At 46.2% G+C, this 19,755-nt stretch overlaps 21 non-coding genes across 21 annotated transcripts; 10 read left to right on the forward strand and 11 right to left on the reverse strand.

The window, feature by feature from the left end:
• Nucleotides 1–958: 958 nt before the first annotated feature.
• Nucleotides 959–1,029, reverse strand: TRNAG-GCC (transfer RNA glycine (anticodon GCC)). Its single transcript has one exon. It is a non-coding gene; the product is annotated as a tRNA-Gly (tRNA).
• A 1,550-nt stretch (nt 1,030–2,579) lies between these two features.
• TRNAG-GCC (transfer RNA glycine (anticodon GCC)) lies at nt 2,580–2,650 on the reverse strand. The gene has a single exon. It is a non-coding gene; the product is annotated as a tRNA-Gly (tRNA).
• Nucleotides 2,651–2,784: 134 nt separating this feature from the next.
• On the forward strand, nt 2,785–2,857 carry TRNAK-CUU (transfer RNA lysine (anticodon CUU)). The gene has a single exon. It is a non-coding gene; the product is annotated as a tRNA-Lys (tRNA).
• A 1,548-nt stretch (nt 2,858–4,405) lies between these two features.
• TRNAK-CUU (transfer RNA lysine (anticodon CUU)) lies at nt 4,406–4,478 on the forward strand. The gene has a single exon. It is a non-coding gene; the product is annotated as a tRNA-Lys (tRNA).
• A 1,343-nt stretch (nt 4,479–5,821) lies between these two features.
• Nucleotides 5,822–5,892, reverse strand: TRNAG-GCC (transfer RNA glycine (anticodon GCC)). The gene has a single exon. It is a non-coding gene; the product is annotated as a tRNA-Gly (tRNA).
• Nucleotides 5,893–6,026: 134 nt separating this feature from the next.
• On the forward strand, nt 6,027–6,099 carry TRNAK-CUU (transfer RNA lysine (anticodon CUU)). The gene has a single exon. It is a non-coding gene; the product is annotated as a tRNA-Lys (tRNA).
• Nucleotides 6,100–7,442: 1,343 nt separating this feature from the next.
• TRNAG-GCC (transfer RNA glycine (anticodon GCC)) lies at nt 7,443–7,513 on the reverse strand. The gene has a single exon. It is a non-coding gene; the product is annotated as a tRNA-Gly (tRNA).
• Nucleotides 7,514–7,647: 134 nt separating this feature from the next.
• On the forward strand, nt 7,648–7,720 carry TRNAK-CUU (transfer RNA lysine (anticodon CUU)). Its single transcript has one exon. It is a non-coding gene; the product is annotated as a tRNA-Lys (tRNA).
• A 1,343-nt stretch (nt 7,721–9,063) lies between these two features.
• Nucleotides 9,064–9,134, reverse strand: TRNAG-GCC (transfer RNA glycine (anticodon GCC)). The gene has a single exon. It is a non-coding gene; the product is annotated as a tRNA-Gly (tRNA).
• A 134-nt stretch (nt 9,135–9,268) lies between these two features.
• TRNAK-CUU (transfer RNA lysine (anticodon CUU)) lies at nt 9,269–9,341 on the forward strand. The gene has a single exon. It is a non-coding gene; the product is annotated as a tRNA-Lys (tRNA).
• Nucleotides 9,342–10,683: 1,342 nt separating this feature from the next.
• On the reverse strand, nt 10,684–10,754 carry TRNAG-GCC (transfer RNA glycine (anticodon GCC)). The gene has a single exon. It is a non-coding gene; the product is annotated as a tRNA-Gly (tRNA).
• Nucleotides 10,755–10,888: 134 nt separating this feature from the next.
• On the forward strand, nt 10,889–10,961 carry TRNAK-CUU (transfer RNA lysine (anticodon CUU)). Its single transcript has one exon. It is a non-coding gene; the product is annotated as a tRNA-Lys (tRNA).
• A 1,343-nt stretch (nt 10,962–12,304) lies between these two features.
• Nucleotides 12,305–12,375, reverse strand: TRNAG-GCC (transfer RNA glycine (anticodon GCC)). The gene has a single exon. It is a non-coding gene; the product is annotated as a tRNA-Gly (tRNA).
• Nucleotides 12,376–12,509: 134 nt separating this feature from the next.
• TRNAK-CUU (transfer RNA lysine (anticodon CUU)) lies at nt 12,510–12,582 on the forward strand. Its single transcript has one exon. It is a non-coding gene; the product is annotated as a tRNA-Lys (tRNA).
• Nucleotides 12,583–13,925: 1,343 nt separating this feature from the next.
• On the reverse strand, nt 13,926–13,996 carry TRNAG-GCC (transfer RNA glycine (anticodon GCC)). The gene has a single exon. It is a non-coding gene; the product is annotated as a tRNA-Gly (tRNA).
• A 134-nt stretch (nt 13,997–14,130) lies between these two features.
• TRNAK-CUU (transfer RNA lysine (anticodon CUU)) lies at nt 14,131–14,203 on the forward strand. Its single transcript has one exon. It is a non-coding gene; the product is annotated as a tRNA-Lys (tRNA).
• Nucleotides 14,204–15,546: 1,343 nt separating this feature from the next.
• Nucleotides 15,547–15,617, reverse strand: TRNAG-GCC (transfer RNA glycine (anticodon GCC)). The gene has a single exon. It is a non-coding gene; the product is annotated as a tRNA-Gly (tRNA).
• Nucleotides 15,618–15,751: 134 nt separating this feature from the next.
• On the forward strand, nt 15,752–15,824 carry TRNAK-CUU (transfer RNA lysine (anticodon CUU)). The gene has a single exon. It is a non-coding gene; the product is annotated as a tRNA-Lys (tRNA).
• A 1,343-nt stretch (nt 15,825–17,167) lies between these two features.
• TRNAG-GCC (transfer RNA glycine (anticodon GCC)) lies at nt 17,168–17,238 on the reverse strand. Its single transcript has one exon. It is a non-coding gene; the product is annotated as a tRNA-Gly (tRNA).
• A 134-nt stretch (nt 17,239–17,372) lies between these two features.
• Nucleotides 17,373–17,445, forward strand: TRNAK-CUU (transfer RNA lysine (anticodon CUU)). The gene has a single exon. It is a non-coding gene; the product is annotated as a tRNA-Lys (tRNA).
• Nucleotides 17,446–18,788: 1,343 nt separating this feature from the next.
• Nucleotides 18,789–18,859, reverse strand: TRNAG-GCC (transfer RNA glycine (anticodon GCC)). The gene has a single exon. It is a non-coding gene; the product is annotated as a tRNA-Gly (tRNA).
• Nucleotides 18,860–19,755: the final 896 nt, after the last annotated feature.

Here is a 19,755-nt window from a genome sequence, read left to right on the forward strand (position 1 = left end):
ACCATGCAATTCCCCATCAGATAGATGGGCCGATAGATCCTTTCCGACAGACACGATCGGATTTCCGTTCGGATTTCCGATCACTACTATGCAAATCCATCAGAAAAACGATCGGAAATCAGATCGGACCTGCCGGAAATCATCTGTTCGACCCATCTATCTGACAGGCATTGGTATGGTGTGTATTAGGCTTTGCACTCCAAAGGTGCTCACATAGCAGTATGAGGAGGGCACTCTGCACACGGCCTGAGATTTAGCTGAGAGGATTTAAAAAAAGGGAGTTGCTCTTTCCCTTAACTTGTTTTTAGATGAGGTACTTCCCAACAAAAGTTACAAACCAAAAAGCCTTTCAGTCCCGGCAAGCAAAAAAAGTGGTTGCTTTCATTTGACTTAAGTTTGTTACTACTTTTTTTTCTGTACTTTTAGTATGTTTTCTTAATTGCTAGGTGCTGGGAAAGCAAGTTGTAGGTAAGCTGACACAACATCTCAACATCTACTGTGAGAAAACTCAGGACAAAAGTAGAATGAATGAGGGCCTAGAGAGAACGCTCCAAATTTGAGCAAGGCCCTGAGTAGAGTGCAAAGACAACAAGGCAAAAAGTTGTAAAACAACACCAGATGAGCAGATGCTGCTGACTTGGCATTTCCGAGGCTTTTCTAGACAGTTAAAAAGAAGCCTAATAGGTGAGTACTGGAGAGGGAGAGATGCTGCACGTCACTGGCACTGCTAGAAGACATGCAAGGCCTTTGGGCACGCAAGTGTCCCAAGGCTGCTTTAACTTGTGTGTCTTAGAGTCATGTTTGCTGGGTACTAGGGTCCCTCTTCTCGACTGTCAGCCAGCACTGTGGCCAAGTGCCACGGTGACTCTTGCAAATGTCCTTAAATGGCTTCTGGCCTGCAGAGATGTCTTAAGCTTGAGAAGTGCAAAGTGTGGAGGTGTGCCAAAATCCTAGCATTTGCATTGGCCGGGAATCGAACCCGGGCCTCCCGCGTGGCAGGCGAGAATTCTACCACTGAACCACCAATGCCTTGCCCTGTTGCTCGGTGCTGAAAAACGTGGCAAGCCAAATCAGGCCATACAAGATTGCCTTCTTCTGTGCGGATGGCAAAGGTGAGGCTGGCGCCATTTTGCAATTTTTGACATTTCAGCTCAAGCAAGCAAGCCTGGCTAGCTCAGTCGGTAGAGCATGAGACTCTTAATCTCAGGGTCGTGGGTTCGAGCCCCATGTTGGGCGATCAAAGCTTCTCCTTTTACTTTCTACTAGGCAGAGCTCCTCCAAAACGATTACAAACCATCACCAGGCCATCACTTCCTCTTTCACATGCCACTCCCCACTCCCTTTGCTAACAAACGAAAATGTCATCTCAGCTTTCCCCTTCACTTTTACTCACACAACCTCTTTTAACAACTTTTCAGCAAAAGTGCTTCACCACCCCAAGAAAGAGAAAAACACTCCTTCTTACAATCTTACTCATCTTTCCTATACTACTTTTCTTATCTGCTTTTCCCAGATTTCCGTTGGCTTTACTCCAGTCCTTTTGTCAAGGAGAGACTTACAATCAATCACTTGACAAGGAACAACCACCTGAAAGATACTCATTCTCGTATGCCTGGTGCACACCATGCAATTCCCCATCAGATAGATGGGCCGATAGATCCTTTCCGACAGACACGATCGGATTTCCGTTCGGATTTCCGATCACTACTATGCAAATCCATCAGAAAAACGATCGGAAATCAGATCGGACCTGCCGGAAATCATCTGTTCGACCCATCTATCTGACAGGCATTGGTATGGTGTGTATTAGGCTTTGCACTCCAAAGGTGCTCACATAGCAGTATGAGGAGGGCACTCTGCACACGGCCTGAGATTTAGCTGAGAGGATTGAAAAAAAGGAAGTTGCTCTTTCCCTTAACTTGTTTTTAGATGAGGTACTTCCCAACAAAAGTTACAAACCAAAAAGCCTTTCAGTCCCGGCAAGCAAAAAAAGTGGTTGCTTTCATTTGACTTAAGTTTGTTACTACTTTTTTTTCTGTACTTTTAGTATGTTTTCTTAATTGCTAGGTGCTGGGAAAGCAAGTTGTAGGTAAGCTGACACAACATCTCAACATCTACTGTGAGAAAACTCAGGACAAAAGTAGAATGAATGAGGGCCTAGAGAGAACGCTCCAAATTTGAGCAAGGCCCTGAGTAGAGTGCAAAGACAACAAGGCAAAAAGTTGTAAAACAACACCAGATGAGCAGATGCTGCTGACTTGGCATTTCCGAGGCTTTTCTAGACAGTTAAAAATAAGCCTAATAGGTGAGTACTGGAGAGGGAGAGATGCTGCACGTCACTGGCACTGCTAGAAGACATGCAAGGCCTTTGGGCACGCAAGTGTCCCAAGGCTGCTTTAACTTGTGTGTCTTAGAGTCATGTTTGCTGGGTACTAGGGTCCCTCTTCTCGACTGTCAGCCAGCACTGTGGCCAAGTGCCACGGTGACTCTTGCAAATGTCCTTAAATGGCTTCTGGCCTGCAGAGATGTCTTAAGCTTGAGAAGTGCAAAGTGTGGAGGTGTGCCAAAATCCTAGCATTTGCATTGGCCGGGAATCGAACCCGGGCCTCCCGCGTGGCAGGCGAGAATTCTACCACTGAACCACCAATGCCTTGCCCTGTTGCTCGGTGCTGAAAAACGTGGCCAGCCAAATCAGGCCATACAAGATTGCCTTCTTCTGTGCGGATGGCAAAGGTGAGGCTGGCGCCATTTTGCAATTTTTGACATTTCAGCTTAAGCAAGCAAGCCCGGCTAGCTCAGTCGGTAGAGCATGAGACTCTTAATCTCAGGGTCGTGGGTTCGAGCCCCACGTTGGGCGATCAAAGCTTCTCCTTTTACTTTCTACTAGGCAGAGCTCCTCCAAAACGATTACAAACCATCACCAGGCCATCACTTCCTCTTTCACATGCCACTCCCCACTCCCTTTGCTAACAAACGAAAATGTCATCTCAGCTTTCCCCTTCACTTTTACTCACACAACCTCTTTTAACAACTTTTCAGCAAAAGTGCTTCACCACCCCAAGAAAGAGAAAAACACTCCTTCTTACAATCTTACTCATCTTTCCTATACTACTTTTCTTATCTGCTTTTCCCAGATTTCCGTTGGCTTTACTCCAGTCCTTTTGTCAAGGAGAGACTTACAATCAATCACTTGACAAGGAACAACCACCTGAAAGATACTCATTCTCGTATGCCTGGTGCACACCATGCAATTCCCCATCAGATAGATGGGCCGATAGATCCTTTCCGACAGACACGATCGGATTTCCGTTCGGATTTCCGATCACTACTATGCAAATCCATCAGAAAAACGATCGGAAATCAGATCGGACCTGCCGGAAATCATCTGTTCGACCCATCTATCTGACAGGCATTGGTATGGTGTGTATTAGGCTTTGCACTCCAAAGGTGCTCACATAGCAGTATGAGGAGGGCACTCTGCACACGGCCTGAGATTTAGCTGAGAGGATTGAAAAAAAGGAAGTTGCTCTTTCCCTTAACTTGTTTTTAGATGAGGTACTTCCCAACAAAAGTTACAAACCAAAAAGCCTTTCAGTCCCGGCAAGCAAAAAAAGTGGTTGCTTTCATTTGACTTAAGTTTGTTACTACTTTTTTTTCTGTACTTTTAGTATGTTTTCTTAATTGCTAGGTGCTGGGAAAGCAAGTTGTAGGTAAGCTGACACAACATCTCAACATCTACTGTGAGAAAACTCAGGACAAAAGTAGAATGAATGAGGGCCTAGAGAGAACGCTCCAAATTTGAGCAAGGCCCTGAGTAGAGTGCAAAGACAACAAGGCAAAAAGTTGTAAAACAACACCAGATGAGCAGATGCTGCTGACTTGGCATTTCCGAGGCTTTTCTAGACAGTTAAAAAGAAGCCTAATAGGTGAGTACTGGAGAGGGAGAGATGCTGCACGTCACTGGCACTGCTAGAAGACATGCAAGGCCTTTGGGCACGCAAGTGTCCCAAGGCTGCTTTAACTTGTGTGTCTTAGAGTCATGTTTGCTGGGTACTAGGGTCCCTCTTCTCGACTGTCAGCCAGCACTGTGGCCAAGTGCCACGGTGACTCTTGCAAATGTCCTTAAATGGCTTCTGGCCTGCAGAGATGTCTTAAGCTTGAGAAGTGCAAAGTGTGGAGGTGTGCCAAAATCCTAGCATTTGCATTGGCCGGGAATCGAACACGGGCCTCCCGCGTGGCAGGCGAGAATTCTACCACTGAACCACCAATGCCTTGCCCTGTTGCTCGGTGCTGAAAAACGTGGCCAGCCAAATCAGGCCATACAAGATTGCCTTCTTCTGTGCGGATGGCAAAGGTGAGGCTGGCGCCATTTTGCAATTTTTGACATTTCAGCTCAAGCAAGCAAGCCCGGCTAGCTCAGTCGGTAGAGCATGAGACTCTTAATCTCAGGGTCGTGGGTTCGAGCCCCACGTTGGGCGATCAAAGCTTCTCCTTTTACTTTCTACTAGGCAGAGCTCCTCCAAAACGATTACAAACCATCACCAGGCCATCACTTCCTCTTTCACATGCCACTCCCCACTCCCTTTGCTAACAAACGAAAATGTCATCTCAGCTTTCCCCTTCACTTTTACTCACACAACCTCTTTTAACAACTTTTCAGCAAAAGTGCTTCACCACCCCAAGAAAGAGAAAAACACTCCTTCTTACAATCTTACTCATCTTTCCTATACTACTTTTCTTATCTGCTTTTCCCAGATTTCCGTTGGCTTTACTCCAGTCCTTTTGTCAAGGAGAGACTTACAATCAATCACTTGACAAGGAACAACCACCTGAAAGATACTCATTCTCGTATGCCTGGTGCACACCATGCAATTCCCCATCAGATAGATGGGCCGATAGATCCTTTCCGACAGACACGATCGGATTTCCGTTCGGATTTCCGATCACTACTATGCAAATCCATCAGAAAAACGATCGGAAATCAGATCGGACCTGCCGGAAATCATCTGTTCGACCCATCTATCTGACAGGCATTGGTATGGTGTGTATTAGGCTTTGCACTCCAAAGGTGCTCACATAGCAGTATGAGGAGGGCACTCTGCACACGGCCTGAGATTTAGCTGAGAGGATTGAAAAAAAGGAAGTTGCTCTTTCCCTTAACTTGTTTTTAGATGAGGTACTTCCCAACAAAAGTTACAAACCAAAAAGCCTTTCAGTCCCGGCAAGCAAAAAAAGTGGTTGCTTTCATTTGACTTAAGTTTGTTACTACTTTTTTTTCTGTACTTTTAGTATGTTTTCTTAATTGCTAGGTGCTGGGAAAGCAAGTTGTAGGTAAGCTGACACAACATCTCAACATCTACTGTGAGAAAACTCAGGACAAAAGTAGAATGAATGAGGGCCTAGAGAGAACGCTCCAAATTTGAGCAAGGCCCTGAGTAGAGTGCAAAGACAACAAGGCAAAAAGTTGTAAAACAACACCAGATGAGCAGATGCTGCTGACTTGGCATTTCCGAGGCTTTTCTAGACAGTTAAAAAGAAGCCTAATAGGTGAGTACTGGAGAGGGAGAGATGCTGCACGTCACTGGCACTGCTAGAAGACATGCAAGGCCTTTGGGCACGCAAGTGTCCCAAGGCTGCTTTAACTTGTGTGTCTTAGAGTCATGTTTGCTGGGTACTAGGGTCCCTCTTCTCGACTGTCAGCCAGCACTGTGGCCAAGTGCCACGGTGACTCTTGCAAATGTCCTTAAATGGCTTCTGGCCTGCAGAGATGTCTTAAGCTTGAGAAGTGCAAAGTGTGGAGGTGTGCCAAAATCCTAGCATTTGCATTGGCCGGGAATCGAACCCGGGCCTCCCGCGTGGCAGGCGAGAATTCTACCACTGAACCACCAATGCCTTGCCCTGTTGCTCGGTGCTGAAAAACGTGGCCAGCCAAATCAGGCCATACAAGATTGCCTTCTTCTGTGCGGATGGCAAAGGTGAGGCTGGCGCCATTTTGCAATTTTTGACATTTCAGCTCAAGCAAGCAAGCCCGGCTAGCTCAGTCGGTAGAGCATGAGACTCTTAATCTCAGGGTCGTGGGTTCGAGCCCCACGTTGGGCGATCAAAGCTTCTCCTTTTACTTTCTACTAGGCAGAGCTCCTCCAAAACGATTACAAACCATCACCAGGCCATCACTTCCTCTTTCACATGCCACTCCCCACTCCCTTTGCTAACAAACGGAAATGTCATCTCAGCTTTCCCCTTCACTTTTACTCACACAACCTCTTTTAACAACTTTTCAGCAAAAGTGCTTCACCACCCCAAGAAAGAGAAAAACACTCCTTCTTACAATCTTACTCATCTTTCCTATACTACTTTTCTTATCTGCTTTTCCCAGATTTCCGTTGGCTTTACTCCAGTCCTTTTGTCAAGGAGAGACTTACAATCAATCACTTGACAAGGAACAACCACCTGAAAGATACTCATTCTCGTATGCCTGGTGCACACCATGCAATTCCCCATCAGATAGATGGGCCGATAGATCCTTTCCGACAGACACGATCGGATTTCCGTTCGGATTTCCGATCACTACTATGCAAATCCATCAGAAAAACGATCGGAAATCAGATCGGACCTGCCGGAAATCATCTGTTCGACCCATCTATCTGACAGGCATTGGTATGGTGTGTATTAGGCTTTGCACTCCAAAGGTGCTCACATAGCAGTATGAGGAGGGCACTCTGCACACGGCCTGAGATTTAGCTGAGAGGATTGAAAAAAAGGAAGTTGCTCTTTCCCTTAACTTGTTTTTAGATGAGGTACTTCCCAACAAAAGTTACAAACCAAAAAGCCTTTCAGTCCCGGCAAGCAAAAAAAGTGGTTGCTTTCATTTGACTTAAGTTTGTTACTACTTTTTTTTCTGTACTTTTAGTATGTTTTCTTAATTGCTAGGTGCTGGGAAAGCAAGTTGTAGGTAAGCTGACACAACATCTCAACATCTACTGTGAGAAAACTCAGGACAAAAGTAGAATGAATGAGGGCCTAGAGAGAACGCTCCAAATTTGAGCAAGGCCCTGAGTAGAGTGCAAAGACAACAAGGCAAAAAGTTGTAAAACAACACCAGATGAGCAGATGCTGCTGACTTGGCATTTACGAGGCTTTTCTAGACAGTTAAAAAGAAGCCTAATAGGTGAGTACTGGAGAGGGAGAGATGCTGCACGTCACTGGCACTGCTAGAAGACATGCAAGGCCTTTGGGCACGCAAGTGTCCCAAGGCTGCTTTAACTTGTGTGTCTTAGAGTCATGTTTGCTGGGTACTAGGGTCCCTCTTCTCGACTGTCAGCCAGCACTGTGGCCAAGTGCCACGGTGACTCTTGCAAATGTCCTTAAATGGCTTCTGGCCTGCAGAGATGTCTTAAGCTTGAGAAGTGCAAAGTGTGGAGGTGTGCCAAAATCCTAGCATTTGCATTGGCCGGGAATCGAACCCGGGCCTCCCGCGTGGCAGGCGAGAATTCTACCACTGAACCACCAATGCCTTGCCCTGTTGCTCGGTGCTGAAAAACGTGGCCAGCCAAATCAGGCCATACAAGATTGCCTTCTTCTGTGCGGATGGCAAAGGTGAGGCTGGCGCCATTTTGCAATTTTTGACATTTCAGCTCAAGCAAGCAAGCCCGGCTAGCTCAGTCGGTAGAGCATGAGACTCTTAATCTCAGGGTCGTGGGTTCGAGCCCCACGTTGGGCGATCAAAGCTTCTCCTTTTACTTTCTACTAGGCAGAGCTCCTCCAAAACGATTACAAACCATCACCAGGCCATCACTTCCTCTTTCACATGCCACTCCCCACTCCCTTTGCTAACAAACGAAAATGTCATCTCAGCTTTCCCCTTCACTTTAACTCACACAACCTCTTTTAACAACTTTTCAGCAAAAGTGCTTCACCACCCCAAGAAAGAGAAAAACACTCCTTCTTACAATCTTACTCATCTTTCCTATACTACTTTTCTTATCTGCTTTTCCCAGATTTCCGTTGGCTTTACTCCAGTCCTTTTGTCAAGGAGAGACTTACAATCAATCACTTGACAAGGAACAACCACCTGAAAGATACTCATTCTCGTATGCCTGGTGCACACCATGCAATTCCCCATCAGATAGATGGGCCGATAGATCCTTTCCGACAGACACGATCGGATTTCCGTTCGGATTTCCGATCACTACTATGCAAATCCATCAGAAAAACGATCGGAAATCAGATTGGACCTGCCGGAAATCATCTGTTCGACCCATCTATCTGACAGGCATTGGTATGGTGTGTATTAGGCTTTGCACTCCAAAGGTGCTCACATAGCAGTATGAGGAGGGCACTCTGCACACGGCCTGAGATTTAGCTGAGAGGATTGAAAAAAAGGAAGTTGCTCTTTCCCTTAACTTGTTTTTAGATGAGGTACTTCCCAACAAAAGTTACAAACCAAAAAGCCTTTCAGTCCCGGCAAGCAAAAAAAGTGGTTGCTTTCATTTGACTTAAGTTTGTTACTACTTTTTTTTCTGTACTTTTAGTATGTTTTCTTAATTGCTAGGTGCTGGGAAAGCAAGTTGTAGGTAAGCTGACACAACATCTCAACATCTACTGTGAGAAAACTCAGGACAAAAGTAGAATGAATGAGGGCCTAGAGAGAACGCTCCAAATTTGAGCAAGGCCCTGAGTAGAGTGCAAAGACAACAAGGCAAAAAGTTGTAAAACAACACCAGATGAGCAGATGCTGCTGACTTGGCATTTCCGAGGCTTTTCTAGACAGTTAAAAAGAAGCCTAATAGGTGAGTACTGGAGAGGGAGAGATGCTGCACGTCACTGGCACTGCTAGAAGACATGCAAGGCCTTTGGGCACGCAAGTGTCCCAAGGCTGCTTTAACTTGTGTGTCTTAGAGTCATGTTTGCTGGGTACTAGGGTCCCTCTTCTCGACTGTCAGCCAGCACTGTGGCCAAGTGCCACGGTGACTCTTGCAAATGTCCTTAAATGGCTTCTGGCCTGCAGAGATGTCTTAAGCTTGAGAAGTGCAAAGTGTGGAGGTGTGCCAAAATCCTAGCATTTGCATTGGCCGGGAATCGAACCCGGGCCTCCCGCGTGGCAGGCGAGAATTCTACCACTGAACCACCAATGCCTTGCCCTGTTGCTCGGTGCTGAAAAACGTGGCCAGCCAAATCAGGCCATACAAGATTGCCTTCTTCTGTGCGGATGGCAAAGGTGAGGCTGGCGCCATTTTGCAATTTTTGACATTTCAGCTCAAGCAAGCAAGCCCGGCTAGCTCAGTTGGTAGAGCATGAGACTCTTAATCTCAGGGTCGTGGGTTCGAGCCCCACGTTGGGCGATCAAAGCTTCTCCTTTTACTTTCTACTAGGCAGAGCTCCTCCAAAACGATTACAAACCATCACCAGGCCATCACTTCCTCTTTCACATGCCACTCCCCACTCCCTTTGCTAACAAACGGAAATGTCATCTCAGCTTTCCCCTTCACTTTTACTCACACAACCTCTTTTAACAACTTTTCAGCAAAAGTGCTTCACCACCCCAAGAAAGAGAAAAACACTCCTTCTTACAATCTTACTCATCTTTCCTATACTACTTTTCTTATCTGCTTTTCCCAGATTTCCGTTGGCTTTACTCCAGTCCTTTTGTCAAGGAGAGACTTACAATCAATCACTTGACAAGGAACAACCACCTGAAAGATACTCATTCTCGTATGCCTGGTGCACACCATGCAATTCCCCATCAGATAGATGGGCCGATAGATCCTTTCCGACAGACACGATCGGATTTCCGTTCGGATTTCCGATCACTACTATGCAAATCCATCAGAAAAACGATCGGAAATCAGATCGGACCTGCCGGAAATCATCTGTTCGACCCATCTATCTGACAGGCATTGGTATGGTGTGTATTAGGCTTTGCACTCCAAAGGTGCTCACATAGCAGTATGAGGAGGGCACTCTGCACACGGCCTGAGATTTAGCTGAGAGGATTGAAAAAAAGGAAGTTGCTCTTTCCCTTAACTTGTTTTTAGATGAGGTACTTCCCAACAAAAGTTACAAACCAAAAAGCCTTTCAGTCCCGGCAAGCAAAAAAAGTGGTTGCTTTCATTTGACTTAAGTTTGTTACTACTTTTTTTTCTGTACTTTTAGTATGTTTTCTTAATTGCTAGGTGCTGGGAAAGCAAGTTGTAGGTAAGCTGACACAACATCTCAACATCTACTGTGAGAAAACTCAGGACAAAGTAGAATGAATGAGGGCCTAGAGAGAACGCTCCAAATTTGAGCAAGGCCCTGAGTAGAGTGCAAAGACAACAAGGCAAAAAGTTGTAAAACAACACCAGATGAGCAGATGCTGCTGACTTGGCATTTCCGAGGCTTTTCTAGACAGTTAAAAAGAAGCCTAATAGGTGAGTACTGGAGAGGGAGAGATGCTGCACGTCACTGGCACTGCTAGAAGACATGCAAGGCCTTTGGGCACGCAAGTGTCCCAAGGCTGCTTTAACTTGTGTGTCTTAGAGTCATGTTTGCTGGGTACTAGGGTCCCTCTTCTCGACTGTCAGCCAGCACTGTGGCCAAGTGCCACGGTGACTCTTGCAAATGTCCTTAAATGGCTTCTGGCCTGCAGAGATGTCTTAAGCTTGAGAAGTGCAAAGTGTGGAGGTGTGCCAAAATCCTAGCATTTGCATTGGCCGGGAATCGAACCCGGGCCTCCCGCGTGGCAGGCGAGAATTCTACCACTGAACCACCAATGCCTTGCCCTGTTGCTCGGTGCTGAAAAACGTGGCCAGCCAAATCAGGCCATACAAGATTGCCTTCTTCTGTGCGGATGGCAAAGGTGAGGCTGGCGCCATTTTGCAATTTTTGACATTTCAGCTCAAGCAAGCAAGCCCGGCTAGCTCAGTCGGTAGAGCATGAGACTCTTAATCTCAGGGTCGTGGGTTCGAGCCCCACGTTGGGCGATCAAAGCTTCTCCTTTTACTTTCTACTAGGCAGAGCTCCTCCAAAACGATTACAAACCATCACCAGGCCATCACTTCCTCTTTCACATGCCACTCCCCACTCCCTTTGCTAACAAACGAAAATGTCATCTCAGCTTTCCCCTTCACTTTTACTCACACAACCTCTTTTAACAACTTTTCAGCAAAAGTGCTTCACCACCCCAAGAAAGAGAAAAACACTCCTTCTTACAATCTTACTCATCTTTCCTATACTACTTTTCTTATCTGCTTTTCCCAGATTTCCGTTGGCTTTACTCCAGTCCTTTTGTCAAGGAGAGACTTACAATCAATCACTTGACAAGGAACAACCACCTGAAAGATACTCATTCTCGTATGCCTGGTGCACACCATGCAATTCCCCATCAGATAGATGGGCCGATAGATCCTTTCCGACAGACACGATCGGATTTCCGTTCGGATTTCCGATCACTACTATGCAAATCCATCAGAAAAACGATCGGAAATCAGATCGGACCTGCCGGAAATCATCTGTTCGACCCATCTATCTGACAGGCATTGGTATGGTGTGTATTAGGCTTTGCACTCCAAAGGTGCTCACATAGCAGTATGAGGAGGGCACTCTGCACACGGCCTGAGATTTAGCTGAGAGGATTGAAAAAAAGGAAGTTGCTCTTTCCCTTAACTTGTTTTTAGATGAGGTACTTCCCAACAAAAGTTACAAACCAAAAAGCCTTTCAGTCCCGGCAAGCAAAAAAAGTGGTTGCTTTCATTTGACTTAAGTTTGTTACTACTTTTTTTTCTGTACTTTTAGTATGTTTTCTTAATTGCTAGGTGCTGGGAAAGCAAGTTGTAGGTAAGCTGACACAACATCTCAACATCTACTGTGAGAAAACTCAGGACAAAAGTAGAATGAATGAGGGCCTAGAGAGAACGCTCCAAATTTGAGCAAGGCCCTGAGTAGAGTGCAAAGACAACAAGGCAAAAAGTTGTAAAACAACACCAGATGAGCAGATGCTGCTGACTTGGCATTTCTGAGGCTTTTCTAGACAGTTAAAAAGAAGCCTAATAGGTGAGTACTGGAGAGGGAGAGATGCTGCACGTCACTGGCACTGCTAGAAGACATGCAAGGCCTTTGGGCACGCAAGTGTCCCAAGGCTGCTTTAACTTGTGTGTCTTAGAGTCATGTTTGCTGGGTACTAGGGTCCCTCTTCTCGACTGTCAGCCAGCACTGTGGCCAAGTGCCACGGTGACTCTTGCAAATGTCCTTAAATGGCTTCTGGCCTGCAGAGATGTCTTAAGCTTGAGAAGTGCAAAGTGTGGAGGTGTGCCAAAATCCTAGCATTTGCATTGGCCGGGAATCGAACCCGGGCCTCCCGCGTGGCAGGCGAGAATTCTACCACTGAACCACCAATGCCTTGCCCTGTTGCTCGGTGCTGAAAAACGTGGCCAGCCAAATCAGGCCATACAAGATTGCCTTCTTCTGTGCGGATGGCAAAGGTGAGGCTGGCGCCATTTTGCAATTTTTGACATTTCAGCTCAAGCAAGCAAGCCCGGCTAGCTCAGTCGGTAGAGCATGAGACTCTTAATCTCAGGGTCGTGGGTTCGAGCCCCACGTTGGGCGATCAAAGCTTCTCCTTTTACTTTCTACTAGGCAGAGCTCCTCCAAAACGATTACAAACCATCACCAGGCCATCACTTCCTCTTTCACATGCCACTCCCCACTCCCTTTGCTAACAAACGAAAATGTCATCTCAGCTTTCCCCTTCACTTTTACTCACACAACCTCTTTTAACAACTTTTCAGCAAAAGTGCTTCACCACCCCAAGAAAGAGAAAAACACTCCTTCTTACAATCTTACTCATCTTTCCTATACTACTTTTCTTATCTGCTTTTCCCAGATTTCCGTTGGCTTTACTCCAGTCCTTTTGTCAAGGAGAGACTTACAATCAATCACTTGACAAGGAACAACCACCTGAAAGATACTCATTCTCGTATGCCTGGTGCACACCATGCAATTCCCCATCAGATAGATGGGCCGATAGATCCTTTCCGACAGACACGATCGGATTTCCGTTCGGATTTCCGATCACTACTATGCAAATCCATCAGAAAAACGATCGGAAATCAGATCGGACCTGCCGGAAATCATCTGTTCGACCCATCTATCTGACAGGCATTGGTATGGTGTGTATTAGGCTTTGCACTCCAAAGGTGCTCACATAGCAGTATGAGGAGGGCACTCTGCACACGGCCTGAGATTTAGCTGAGAGGATTGAAAAAAAGGAAGTTGCTCTTTCCCTTAACTTGTTTTTAGATGAGGTACTTCCCAACAAAAGTTACAAACCAAAAAGCCTTTCAGTCCCGGCAAGCAAAAAAAGTGGTTGCTTTCATTTGACTTAAGTTTGTTACTACTTTTTTTTCTGTACTTTTAGTATGTTTTCTTAATTGCTAGGTGCTGGGAAAGCAAGTTGTAGGTAAGCTGACACAACATCTCAACATCTACTGTGAGAAAACTCAGGACAAAAGTAGAATGAATGAGGGCCTAGAGAGAACGCTCCAAATTTGAGCAAGGCCCTGAGTAGAGTGCAAAGACAACAAGGCAAAAAGTTGTAAAACAACACCAGATGAGCAGATGCTGCTGACTTGGCATTTCCGAGGCTTTTCTAGACAGTTAAAAAGAAGCCTAATAGGTGAGTACTGGAGAGGGAGAGATGCTGCACGTCACTGGCACTGCTAGAAGACATGCAAGGCCTTTGGGCACGCAAGTGTCCCAAGGCTGCTTTAACTTGTGTGTCTTAGAGTCATGTTTGCTGGGTACTAGGGTCCCTCTTCTCGACTGTCAGCCAGCACTGTGGCCAAGTGCCACGGTGACTCTTGCAAATGTCCTTAAATGGCTTCTGGCCTGCAGAGATGTCTTAAGCTTGAGAAGTGCAAAGTGTGGAGGTGTGCCAAAATCCTAGCATTTGCATTGGCCGGGAATCGAACCCGGGCCTCCCGCGTGGCAGGCGAGAATTCTACCACTGAACCACCAATGCCTTGCCCTGTTGCTCGGTGCTGAAAAACGTGGCCAGCCAAATCAGGCCATACAAGATTGCCTTCTTCTGTGCGGATGGCAAAGGTGAGGCTGGCGCCATTTTGCAATTTTTGACATTTCAGCTCAAGCAAGCAAGCCCGGCTAGCTCAGTCGGTAGAGCATGAGACTCTTAATCTCAGGGTCGTGGGTTCGAGCCCCACGTTGGGCGATCAAAGCTTCTCCTTTTACTTTCTACTAGGCAGAGCTCCTCCAAAACGATTACAAACCATCACCAGGCCATCACTTCCTCTTTCACATGCCACTCCCCACTCCCTTTGCTAACAAACGAAAATGTCATCTCAGCTTTCCCCTTCACTTTTACTCACACAACCTCTTTTAACAACTTTTCAGCAAAAGTGCTTCACCACCCCAAGAAAGAGAAAAACACTCCTTCTTACAATCTTACTCATCTTTCCTATACTACTTTTCTTATCTGCTTTTCCCAGATTTCCGTTGGCTTTACTCCAGTCCTTTTGTCAAGGAGAGACTTACAATCAATCACTTGACAAGGAACAACCACCTGAAAGATACTCATTCTCGTATGCCTGGTGCACACCATGCAATTCCCCATCAGATAGATGGGCCGATAGATCCTTTCCGACAGACACGATCGGATTTCCGTTCGGATTTCCGATCACTACTATGCAAATCCATCAGAAAAACGATCGGAAATCAGATCGGACCTGCCGGAAATCATCTGTTCGACCCATCTATCTGACAGGCATTGGTATGGTGTGTATTAGGCTTTGCACTCCAAAGGTGCTCACATAGCAGTATGAGGAGGGCACTCTGCACACGGCCTGAGATTTAGCTGAGAGGATTGAAAAAAAGGAAGTTGCTCTTTCCCTTAACTTGTTTTTAGATGAGGTACTTCCCAACAAAAGTTACAAACCAAAAAGCCTTTCAGTCCCGGCAAGCAAAAAAAGTGGTTGCTTTCATTTGACTTAAGTTTGTTACTACTTTTTTTTCTGTACTTTTAGTATGTTTTCTTAATTGCTAGGTGCTGGGAAAGCAAGTTGTAGGTAAGCTGACACAACATCTCAACATCTACTGTGAGAAAACTCAGGACAAAAGTAGAATGAATGAGGGCCTAGAGAGAACGCTCCAAATTTGAGCAAGGCCCTGAGTAGAGTGCAAAGACAACAAGGCAAAAAGTTGTAAAACAACACCAGATGAGCAGATGCTGCTGACTTGGCATTTCCGAGGCTTTTCTAGACAGTTAAAAAGAAGCCTAATAGGTGAGTACTGGAGAGGGAGAGATGCTGCACGTCACTGGCACTGCTAGAAGACATGCAAGGCCTTTGGGCACGCAAGTGTCCCAAGGCTGCTTTAACTTGTGTGTCTTAGAGTCATGTTTGCTGGGTACTAGGGTCCCTCTTCTCGACTGTCAGCCAGCACTGTGGCCAAGTGCCACGGTGACTCTTGCAAATGTCCTTAAATGGCTTCTGGCCTGCAGAGATGTCTTAAGCTTGAGAAGTGCAAAGTGTGGAGGTGTGCCAAAATCCTAGCATTTGCATTGGCCGGGAATCGAACCCGGGCCTCCCGCGTGGCAGGCGAGAATTCTACCACTGAACCACCAATGCCTTGCCCTGTTGCTCGGTGCTGAAAAACGTGGCCAGCCAAATCAGGCCATACAAGATTGCCTTCTTCTGTGCGGATGGCAAAGGTGAGGCTGGCGCCATTTTGCAATTTTTGACATTTCAGCTCAAGCAAGCAAGCCCGGCTAGCTCAGTCGGTAGAGCATGAGACTCTTAATCTCAGGGTCGTGGGTTCGAGCCCCACGTTGGGCGATCAAAGCTTCTCCTTTTACTTTCTACTAGGCAGAGCTCCTCCAAAACGATTACAAACCATCACCAGGCCATCACTTCCTCTTTCACATGCCACTCCCCACTCCCTTTGCTAACAAACGAAAATGTCATCTCAGCTTTCCCCTTCACTTTTACTCACACAACCTCTTTTAACAACTTTTCAGCAAAAGTGCTTCACCACCCCAAGAAAGAGAAAAACACTCCTTCTTACAATCTTACTCATCTTTCCTATACTACTTTTCTTATCTGCTTTTCCCAGATTTCCGTTGGCTTTACTCCAGTCCTTTTGTCAAGGAGAGACTTACAATCAATCACTTGACAAGGAACAACCACCTGAAAGATACTCATTCTCATATGCCTGGTGCACACCATGCAATTCCCCATCAGATAGATGGGCCGATAGATCCTTTCCGACAGACACGATCGGATTTCCGTTCGGATTTCCGATCACTACTATGCAAATCCATCAGAAAAACGATCGGAAATCAGATCGGACCTGCCGGAAATCATCTGTTCGACCCATCTATCTGACAGGCATTGGTATGGTGTGTATTAGGCTTTGCACTCCAAAGGTGCTCACATAGCAGTATGAGGAGGGCACTCTGCACACGGCCTGAGATTTAGCTGAGAGGATTGAAAAAAAGGAAGTTGCTCTTTCCCTTAACTTGTTTTTAGATGAGGTACTTCCCAACAAAAGTTACAAACCAAAAAGCCTTTCAGTCCCGGCAAGCAAAAAAAGTGGTTGCTTTCATTTGACTTAAGTTTGTTACTACTTTTTTTTCTGTACTTTTAGTATGTTTTCTTAATTGCTAGGTGCTGGGAAAGCAAGTTGTAGGTAAGCTGACACAACATCTCAACATCTACTGTGAGAAAACTCAGGACAAAAGTAGAATGAATGAGGGCCTAGAGAGAACGCTCCAAATTTGAGCAAGGCCCTGAGTAGAGTGCAAAGACAACAAGGCAAAAAGTTGTAAAACAACACCAGATGAGCAGATGCTGCTGACTTGGCATTTCCGAGGCTTTTCTAGACAGTTAAAAAGAAGCCTAATAGGTGAGTACTGGAGAGGGAGAGATGCTGCACGTCACTGGCACTGCTAGAAGACATGCAAGGCCTTTGGGCACGCAAGTGTCCCAAGGCTGCTTTAACTTGTGTGTCTTAGAGTCATGTTTGCTGGGTACTAGGGTCCCTCTTCTCGACTGTCAACCAGCACTGTGGCCAAGTGCCACGGTGACTCTTGCAAATGTCCTTAAATGGCTTCTGGCCTGCAGAGATGTCTTAAGCTTGAGAAGTGCAAAGTGTGGAGGTGTGCCAAAATCCTAGCATTTGCATTGGCCGGGAATCGAACCCGGGCCTCCCGCGTGGCAGGCGAGAATTCTACCACTGAACCACCAATGCCTTGCCCTGTTGCTCGGTGCTGAAAAACGTGGCCAGCCAAATCAGGCCATACAAGATTGCCTTCTTCTGTGCGGATGGCAAAGGTGAGGCTGGCGCCATTTTGCAATTTTTGACATTTCAGCTCAAGCAAGCAAGCCCGGCTAGCTCAGTCGGTAGAGCATGAGACTCTTAATCTCAGGGTCGTGGGTTCGAGCCCCACGTTGGGCGATCAAAGCTTCTCCTTTTACTTTCTACTAGGCAGAGCTCCTCCAAAACGATTACAAACCATCACCAGGCCATCACTTCCTCTTTCACATGCCACTCCCCACTCCCTTTGCTAACAAACGGAAATGTCATCTCAGCTTTCCCCTTCACTTTTACTCACACAACCTCTTTTAACAACTTTTCAGCAAAAGTGCTTCACCACCCCAAGAAAGAGAAAAACACTCCTTCTTACAATCTTACTCATCTTTCCTATACTACTTTTCTTATCTGCTTTTCCCAGATTTCCGTTGGCTTTACTCCAGTCCTTTTGTCAAGGAGAGACTTACAATCAATCACTTGACAAGGAACAACCACCTGAAAGATACTCATTCTCATATGCCTGGTGCACACCATGCAATTCCCCATCAGATAGATGGGCCGATAGATCCTTTCCGACAGACACGATCGGATTTCCGTTCGGATTTCCGATCACTACTATGCAAATCCATCAGAAAAACGATCGGAAATCAGATCGGACCTGCCGGAAATCATCTGTTCGACCCATCTATCTGACAGGCATTGGTATGGTGTGTATTAGGCTTTGCACTCCAAAGGTGCTCACATAGCAGTATGAGGAGGGCACTCTGCACACGGCCTGAGATTTAGCTGAGAGGATTGAAAAAAAGGAAGTTGCTCTTTCCCTTAACTTGTTTTTAGATGAGGTACTTCCCAACAAAAGTTACAAACCAAAAAGCCTTTCAGTCCCGGCAAGCAAAAAAAGTGGTTGCTTTCATTTGACTTAAGTTTGTTACTACTTTTTTTTCTGTACTTTTAGTATGTTTTCTTAATTGCTAGGTGCTGGGAAAGCAAGTTGTAGGTAAGCTGACACAACATCTCAACATCTACTGTGAGAAAACTCAGGACAAAAGTAGAATGAATGAGGGCCTAGAGAGAACGCTCCAAATTTGAGCAAGGCCCTGAGTAGAGTGCAAAGACAACAAGGCAAAAAGTTGTAAAACAACACCAGATGAGCAGATGCTGCTGACTTGGCATTTCCGAGGCTTTTCTAGACAGTTAAAAAGAAGCCTAATAGGTGAGTACTGGAGAGGGAGAGATGCTGCACGTCACTGGCACTGCTAGAAGACATGCAAGGCCTTTGGGCACGCAAGTGTCCCAAGGCTGCTTTAACTTGTGTGTCTTAGAGTCATGTTTGCTGGGTACTAGGGTCCCTCTTCTCGACTGTCAGCCAGCACTGTGGCCAAGTGCCACGGTGACTCTTGCAAATGTCCTTAAATGGCTTCTGGCCTGCAGAGATGTCTTAAGCTTGAGAAGTGCAAAGTGTGGAGGTGTGCCAAAATCCTAGCATTTGCATTGGCCGGGAATCGAACCCGGGCCTCCCGCGTGGCAGGCGAGAATTCTACCACTGAACCACCAATGCCTTGCCCTGTTGCTCGGTGCTGAAAAACGTGGCCAGCCAAATCAGGCCATACAAGATTGCCTTCTTCTGTGCGGATGGCAAAGGTGAGGCTGGCGCCATTTTGCAATTTTTGACATTTCAGCTCAAGCAAGCAAGCCCGGCTAGCTCAGTCGGTAGAGCATGAGACTCTTAATCTCAGGGTCGTGGGTTCGAGCCCCACGTTGGGTGATCAAAGCTTCTCCTTTTACTTTCTACTAGGCAGAGCTCCTCCAAAACGATTACAAACCATCACCAGGCCATCACTTCCTCTTTCACATGCCACTCCCCACTCCCTTTGCTAACAAACGGAAATGTCATCTCAGCTTTCCCCTTCACTTTTACTCACACAACCTCTTTTAACAACTTTTCAGCAAAAGTGCTTCACCACCCCAAGAAAGAGAAAAACACTCCTTCTTACAATCTTACTCATCTTTCCTATACTACTTTTCTTATCTGCTTTTCCCAGATTTCCGTTGGCTTTACTCCAGTCCTTTTGTCAAGGAGAGACTTACAATCAATCACTTGACAAGGAACAACCACCTGAAAGATACTCATTCTCATATGCCTGGTGCACACCATGCAATTCCCCATCAGATAGATGGGCCGATAGATCCTTTCCGACAGACACGATCGGATTTCCGTTCGGATTTCCGATCACTACTATGCAAATCCATCAGAAAAACGATCGGAAATCAGATCGGACCTGCCGGAAATCATCTGTTCGACCCATCTATCTGACAGGCATTGGTATGGTGTGTATTAGGCTTTGCACTCCAAAGGTGCTCACATAGCAGTATGAGGAGGGCACTCTGCACACGGCCTGAGATTTAGCTGAGAGGATTGAAAAAAAGGAAGTTGCTCTTTCCCTTAACTTGTTT

This window comes from Hyperolius riggenbachi, chromosome 4 (genome assembly GCF_040937935.1).
Source record: "Hyperolius riggenbachi isolate aHypRig1 chromosome 4, aHypRig1.pri, whole genome shotgun sequence".
Lineage (NCBI taxonomy): Eukaryota > Metazoa > Chordata > Amphibia > Anura > Hyperoliidae > Hyperolius > Hyperolius riggenbachi.